Consider the following 7,568-nt stretch of genomic DNA (forward strand, 5'->3'; position numbering starts at 1 on the left):
ATGACTGTTACTTTGTTGAAGGTTGTATATACACATATACATATGCATATACATATATGTAGACACACACACACACATATATGTGTGTGTTCGTTTGTCCCTCTCACCATCGTCTAACGGTGAATGGATACAACGTCTTAGATACATATAACCTTGCTTATACATATATACAAGTACAGACAATCATATAGACACTTACACACACTCACAAATATACGTATAATCTTAAAGTATACACGCATATACTCTTATCCATCACTACATATATACATATATACACACACACACATACATACTCGCATACTTATATACAAATATATGACACTAATACAAGGATAACGGTTAAAATTCAAATATGCACTTTTTTATTTTTTATTGTTTTTTATTATAATCTTTTTTTTTCACACATACACATACCACACATAAATATATCTACACATACTCATACGTGCATGCATGTATATACTCATGCTGTCACATACACAACGCACAACACATACACATTCGTACACACACATCTACATACGCACACACACACATCTACACATACGTACATACATATCAAACTATAACTACATATATGTAATATGCATCTCAACATGTATGTATGGAATTCCACATGTAAAAGAGAGAAAAGGGTGGCTATAGAGGGGTACTCCCGAGTGGAATCTGGATGTTACCCCATTCGGATTTACGGTTGAGAGAGGGTTTGTATTCTTGTATACAGACAGCTTCAGTGACTTGTCTCAGCATTGCATCAGTGGGATGTGTGGATAAGATGTTTAATTTAAGTCTCTCGAAGGTTCCTTGTGGTAGTCTACAGCATGCTGATAGAAGATGGAGTTTGGTTTCTTTTCAATGTAGTTGTCCAGGTGTTCTTTGAACCTATCATTGATACTCCTAGAAGTCTCACCAATGTATGACTCTGGGTTAGTCGCGCAAGCTCCTTCTTGTCACTTAATAAAAAGTTAATAGCTTTTAAAGTTTGCAATTTTTGGATAATTATAGCCAATCGAAAACCACAAACATATTGGTACCTGTTTCCATAGTAACAAACCATATACTGTTTAAACTACAACTACATGAATCATCTTTACCTGTCTATTTTCTTTGACAAGTGCCTCTTTTCTGAACGTTTGTACTACCTCATTTTTGTCATTTTCACCTGTATTTTTATTTTTTTTATTTTTAAGAAACAAAAGGATATTGTCAGTTGATGTCCTGTCATTAGTTCATTTTCATAATTTTGAACTGTGTATTCTCCTGGACTTTTTCAACTTGCATAAAAAAAAGATATAACCGCAGCCAACTCTTTTAATCTTTCGAATTTTGATGGAGAAATTGAAAACCAAGGAGGATGTAGTTTTTTACTTGCAAAAGAAGGGTGTTATCACTAAAAGAAAATTATGTACAAAAAGACACATTATGAACAAGAAGATGCTTCATAGGAAAATTTACTGGCAGTGCTTCTGAAAAGGATACAATGCGTGTGTGTCTGTCAAAGATACATGATTGGAAAATGGCACCCTTCCTCTTAGGGCTGTACTGCTTTTTACCTGTACTCATGGATCAAGGAATTTACTTCAGTCTGGTTTGGTGTCAAAGAACTGGGGATGAGCCATTGCACAGCTATTGATTACAGCAGTTTGTTCATGAAATATGTGTGGATAACCTACTCTGCAACGCAGTTCAGATGGATGGTCCTGGGAAAATTGTTGAGATAGACAAAACAATCTTCCCAAGATGTAAATACAACTGAGGAAGGGTGTTTGCTATCCAAGCAGTGAGCTTGCAGAGGAGTGTGTTGTGAGACCAGACATGTTTTCCTTTATGTGGCACCCCATCGCAACACACTAGAACAGTGGTTCCCAACCCGCAGTTTATGGACCCCCGGTGGTCCGCAAAGATAGTACTGGAGGTCTGTGAACTAAAATCAAAATTTCGTGTGTGTATATATCATCATCATCATCATCATCGTTTAACGTCCGCTTTCCATGCTAGCATGGGTTGGACGATTTGACTGAGGGCTGGTGCAACCGGATGGCTACACCAGGCTCCAATCTAATTTGGCAGAGTTTCTACAGCTGGATGCCCTTCCTAACGCCAACCACTCAGAGAGTGTAGTTATATATATATATATATATATATATATATATACACACACATACATACATACATAAGGATAAGAATATCCTGGGGTCTATGGGAAAACTAATTTAAATAAAAGGGGTCCTTGGTAGTGAAAAGGTTGGGAACTACTGAACTAGAGGAATGTATACGTCAGTCAGGTCTAGGAACCACAATTTTCAGTGAGTTGTGGACTCCTGAAATTGATGATTATAATTTTTGACATAGAACAGAGCACCATAGCATTGTGTTTATTGACTCAAAAGAGTATAGTTTGTATTTTTGTAATTTTATGCAAAAATTTTTTTTAAATCATTGCAGATTTTTCCTTATTATTTTGTTTACATACCTCTTCTAACATTTCACATAACTTTATTTGTTGAAACTTAATAAAAACTTCAAAGCTTCTTACAAGTTTGCCGCCGTAATGTTGTCATAAACAGCTATTGTGCACAAAATGCCAGCTTCCAAATCCTGTTTTCTGATTGGGTAAAAATTATCAAACTTTAAGCCTCAGTAACATTTTTCAAAAATTTTTTCTAAAACAAATGAATAACAAAATCTGATTCAGCATGAAAAATTACATCTATATAGCAAATTTTTTAATTTTCACTTAATTTAAAAATTTTTTAAACTGTGACAGCAACAATAAAAATTCTGAACTGTTATTATTAACATTAGATATAAGCATTTTTCATTTTATTAATACAAAATATTTTTTATAGATGTAATCTTTTTACATTTATAGATGTGAGTCATGTGTGTGTGTGTGACTCTCATACAGTAAGTGATGCTTAAATTGATCACCATTTTCAATTGATTTTATTGAACCAATGAGAAACCAAATATTTTTTCAGCCATGCTGGTTATGTATACCAGAACTAAAAGACTTTCACTTAACTCTTTAACATTCACATTCGTCTATTAAATGTAATGCTTATTGATTTACATTATTTTGAATTATTCACACATTATCCTGTAGCTTCATTATTTCAATGATGTGGTTATTTATTTTTAGAATAACATATTAGGGTAGGTGTGAGAAGCCAGATCTGGCCAGTTTGAACACAAAACAGGTAGAATATCTGGGCCAGATATGGTTGGTTTAAATGCTAAAGGATGACTTTACTCTACTTTACTTTGACAAGATGGTTGCAAGCTTTTGTTTCACTCTCATACCAAGTAGAACATAATGAAATCAACACAAGCTTTGTAGCTGGTGTAAAATATTAGAGATGTGATATACAGAAAAAGACATCAAATTGCAGTGTCTCATTTTCAATAAATTGCCATACTTTACATATTGAATTCTCTTCACTTTGATTCAGTACATGTTCTTGAATTAAAAAGCTTATTTTGTGACTCAAACTTTAAACCTCTGTATCATTTTTCAAAAAATTTTTCTAGAACAAATGAAAAACAAAATCTGATTCAGCATGAAAAATTACATCTATATAGCAAATTTTTTAATTATACTTATATTTAAAAGGCCAATGTACAGGGTGTCCACAAAGTTTGGGTACATGGAGTAAATAAAATCATGAATTGGAAGAAGGGATCATGTGGAATGGTCCCCTCGTTCACCAGACCTTTCTCCCCTTCTTTTTCTGGGCTATGGTGAATGAGAAAGTTTACTCAATAAAGATTACAGATTTAAACCACATGAGATAACGCATTACCAGTCAGTGTACTGAAATTGATGGCAATGTAAACTTATTTAATCGAGTTCACCTGAATTTTGCAAGGTGCATCAAGTTATGCATTGAAAATGATGGAAATCATTTTGAAAATACTATTTATTAACATTAAAATTAAATAAAATTGTTTTGTTTTAAAAGTATGTGTTAATCCCATGTACCCAGACTTTGTGGACACCCTGTATAATACATGCTTTACAAAATAGAGGAGTACCAGGACTTCCAATATACTCTAGGATCAAAAAAGAGCTTTACAGTCTGTCATAGTCAAATTTAAGCTCCCACCTACCAAATGACCTGCACAGTTTTTTTCTTTTCTTTTGTGGATGTAAACTTAAATAGTATTTTGCAGTTGAAAATGGAGATGGCCAAGTTACTTGTGGAACATGCTAACTTCCATGTGCAATCTGAAAACAGTGTAAATTATTTATCTCTCTAAGGTTTAACATATTTATGCTTCTTTAGGTGTTTCAGTCTCAATGATAACACATGATAAGAAAGGCATGACATTGGTTTCAAATTTTGGCACAAGGCCAGCAATTTTGAAGGAGATGGGTCAGTTGATTGCATCAACCCCGGTGCTCTACTGGTACTTACTTTGTTGACTCTGAAAGGATGAATGGTAAAGTCAGCCTTAGCGGAATTTGAACTCAAAATGTAAAGATGGATGAAATGCCACTAAGCATTTTGCCCAATGTGATTACAATTCTGCCAGCTCACTGCCTTTGAAAGGCATCATATTGACATCTTTAAAACAAGTGGAGAAGCAACAATTGTCCTAGGAGAGACAGTATATAAAAGAAGGTGTATCTTGCTAGTAAGCAGATGTTCACTATATTGAGGAATTTTAGCTTTGATGTCATCAATCCATAACACTTTCTTGTTCTTTTGGCACTACCGCCTTTCACTTCCACTTGATTGCCTCTTCTAGACATTGTGAATAACTACACTGAATATATTTGTAGTTAAATCCAACAGCCGCAGAGACAGGCGAGAAGTCCACACCAAATAGTAAAACAGTAAAATCCAAGGAAAGTGGTGATGTTCTGCATAAAAAAACCCCAGTTATTTTATTACTTTGAATGCAACAAATCACACACACACACACATGCACGTGCGCACACATACACATTTGATGTGACATTTTAATATGTCCAACTGCTTCTCTTACCATTTTAATGCCATTCTCTATAGATTTTTATTGCTTAAATTTTTAATGGAGTGGAGGAGTGATGCTGAAAGGTAGGTGTTGTACAATGTGGGAGGAATTAATGTATGATTAAAGTTAGTAACAAGACCTAAGGCAAGAATTTTGAGAACAAAACAAACGAAGGTAAGTTGAATTGGAGCACACGTAAATATGGTAGGCATGTAAGGGGAGTGAATAGTTATTCGCAAAAAAGTTTGGAGCAATGGAAAACAAAGAATGGGAGAGGAGGAGGTCTCAAGCAGGTGTTAGCAATAATCTTTAGAACAGAGAAAAATAAAACAAAAATTTTTAAGGAAAGCTGCAAATAAATTTTTAATCAAAGGGGTTGAGTGAATTTCTTCTTAACAATACAAGAAATGATGACTCTATTTAATACATGATAAATAACAGGGAAGCGATCTGAACATATGAAACTACTTCACTTTAATAAAATGTTTAAAAGGACAGAAGTTTATATACCTGGCTTCCTAATGTATACCTTTCTTTCTAAGTTAGTCACAATAAGAAAGACTTGCTGATATACAAAAGACAATCCTGGAGTGTCTGTAACATGTTTGACATCTTGCAAACAAGTATTTCAAAGTCAAAACAAGGTTGGCCTTCTTCAAGGTGTGTGTAGAGAACATTTTCCTTTATGGAGCTGAAGAAGGGACTTCAACATCACAGTGACAGCACATACACCCATACACCAAGCTTCTCATGAAAGCTTAAAACACCTCATACCTGAACATGAAACCAAAGAGAAGATTTATGAACACGTTCCACCCAGCTCTACTATTGTTATGCAAGGTAGGGTAGGCTTTGCTGGCTTCTGTTATTGTGTTCAACACCAGACCACATCAGATGTTATATTTTGGAAACTTCCATACCATAATAGATGACTAATAAAAAATTACTCAACTAGGCACAGGAGTGGCTGTGTGGTAAGTAGCTTGCTTACCAACCACATGGTTCTGGGTTCAGTCCCACTGCATGTCACCTTGGGCAAGTGTCTTCTACTATAGCCTCGGGCCGACCAAAGCCTTGTGAGTGGATTTGGTAGACGGAAACTGAAAGAAGCCCGTCGTATATATATATATATATATATATATATATATATATGTGTGTGTGTGCATGTGATGTGTGTGTGTGTATGTTTGTGTGTTTGTGTTTGTCCCCCTAGCATTGCTTGACAACTGATGCTGGTGTGTTTATGTCCCCGTCACTTAGCAGTTCGACAAAGAGAGACCGATAGAATAAGTACTAGGCTTACAAAGAATAAGTCCCGAGGTCAATTTGCTCGACTAAAGGTGGTGCTCCAGCATGGCCACAGTCAAATGACTGAAACAAGTAAAAGAGTAAAAGAGTATATTGAAGTTATTAGCAGAAATGCACAACATGAAATTGAAGAACTACAAAAGCTTGTCAGGTGGGGCAGAAATTCCTGGTGTGGCATGGGGAAATGCATATCAGGATGGACACGAGGAGGATGGTGTAGAAGCCATGGTGGCAGTGACAACAGTGGTGCTTGATGATGATGATGATGATGAAGATGCATAAAGGTTCCTATGCGCATAATATGGTATATACACTTCTTTCCTTCTTCAATTCCTCCTTAGAAATATATTCTTATAATGCTTCTTTTATTATTGATCTTTCTTCTTCCTCTTCCCCTCTTCACTACCTAGTTTTTCAAATGTGTCAAGCACTGACCACTTCTGCTTTCAACTGGTTTCCCAGGTAATTTTTACAGGCAATGTAGAAGTCATAGGTAGTCACATGAACATCATGCTTGATAGTGCATGGACTAACATTGCACTTTTAAATACACATCTAAGGCACTAACACATACACATTTGTGTATACGATATTTTCCCTTTACTAACAAGTAACATGTACGCTAATATATCATTGTCAAGCATTCATAAATTTATGGAAGTGTTTCCAGTCTTGTATACAGAATCATCTATTCATGCATAAATACATAATTACCCACACACAATTATCCACACATAATCATCCACGCACTCTCTCTCTCTCTTTCTCTTTCTCACACACACACACACATACACATATCATCATCATCATTGTCATCATTTAATAACCATTTTCCATGTTCACATGGTTGGACAGTTTGACAGGAGCTGGCTAGCCAACATATATGCATATGTGTGTGTGTGTGTGTGTGTGTATATATATATATATATATATATATATATACACACACACTGTCCATTTTTTCCTGTCTTGGTTTGTGTTTGCCACCTTCGAATCCTCTGTTTAGTGGGTCGATCCACTACTCAGGAAGAGACCATTCTAGAGTACGTTCTGCCTTATCTTCGAAACGTCTAGTTAGAATAGAGGCAGCTGACGAAGGATTAATTCCAAGTGGCTATCTGTTTTCCTATGTGTTTGTTCCGTGGTCTGTAGTTCATTGTTCTAACATCCTGTACCCTGATATGCATCTATATGCACATGTAGATGTAAGTATGTACATATATGTGTGTATACATGCATATATATATATATATATATATATAGATAGATAGATATAT

Source organism: Octopus bimaculoides, chromosome 15, assembly GCF_001194135.2.
Source record: "Octopus bimaculoides isolate UCB-OBI-ISO-001 chromosome 15, ASM119413v2, whole genome shotgun sequence".
NCBI classification, from domain to species: domain Eukaryota; kingdom Metazoa; phylum Mollusca; class Cephalopoda; order Octopoda; family Octopodidae; genus Octopus; species Octopus bimaculoides.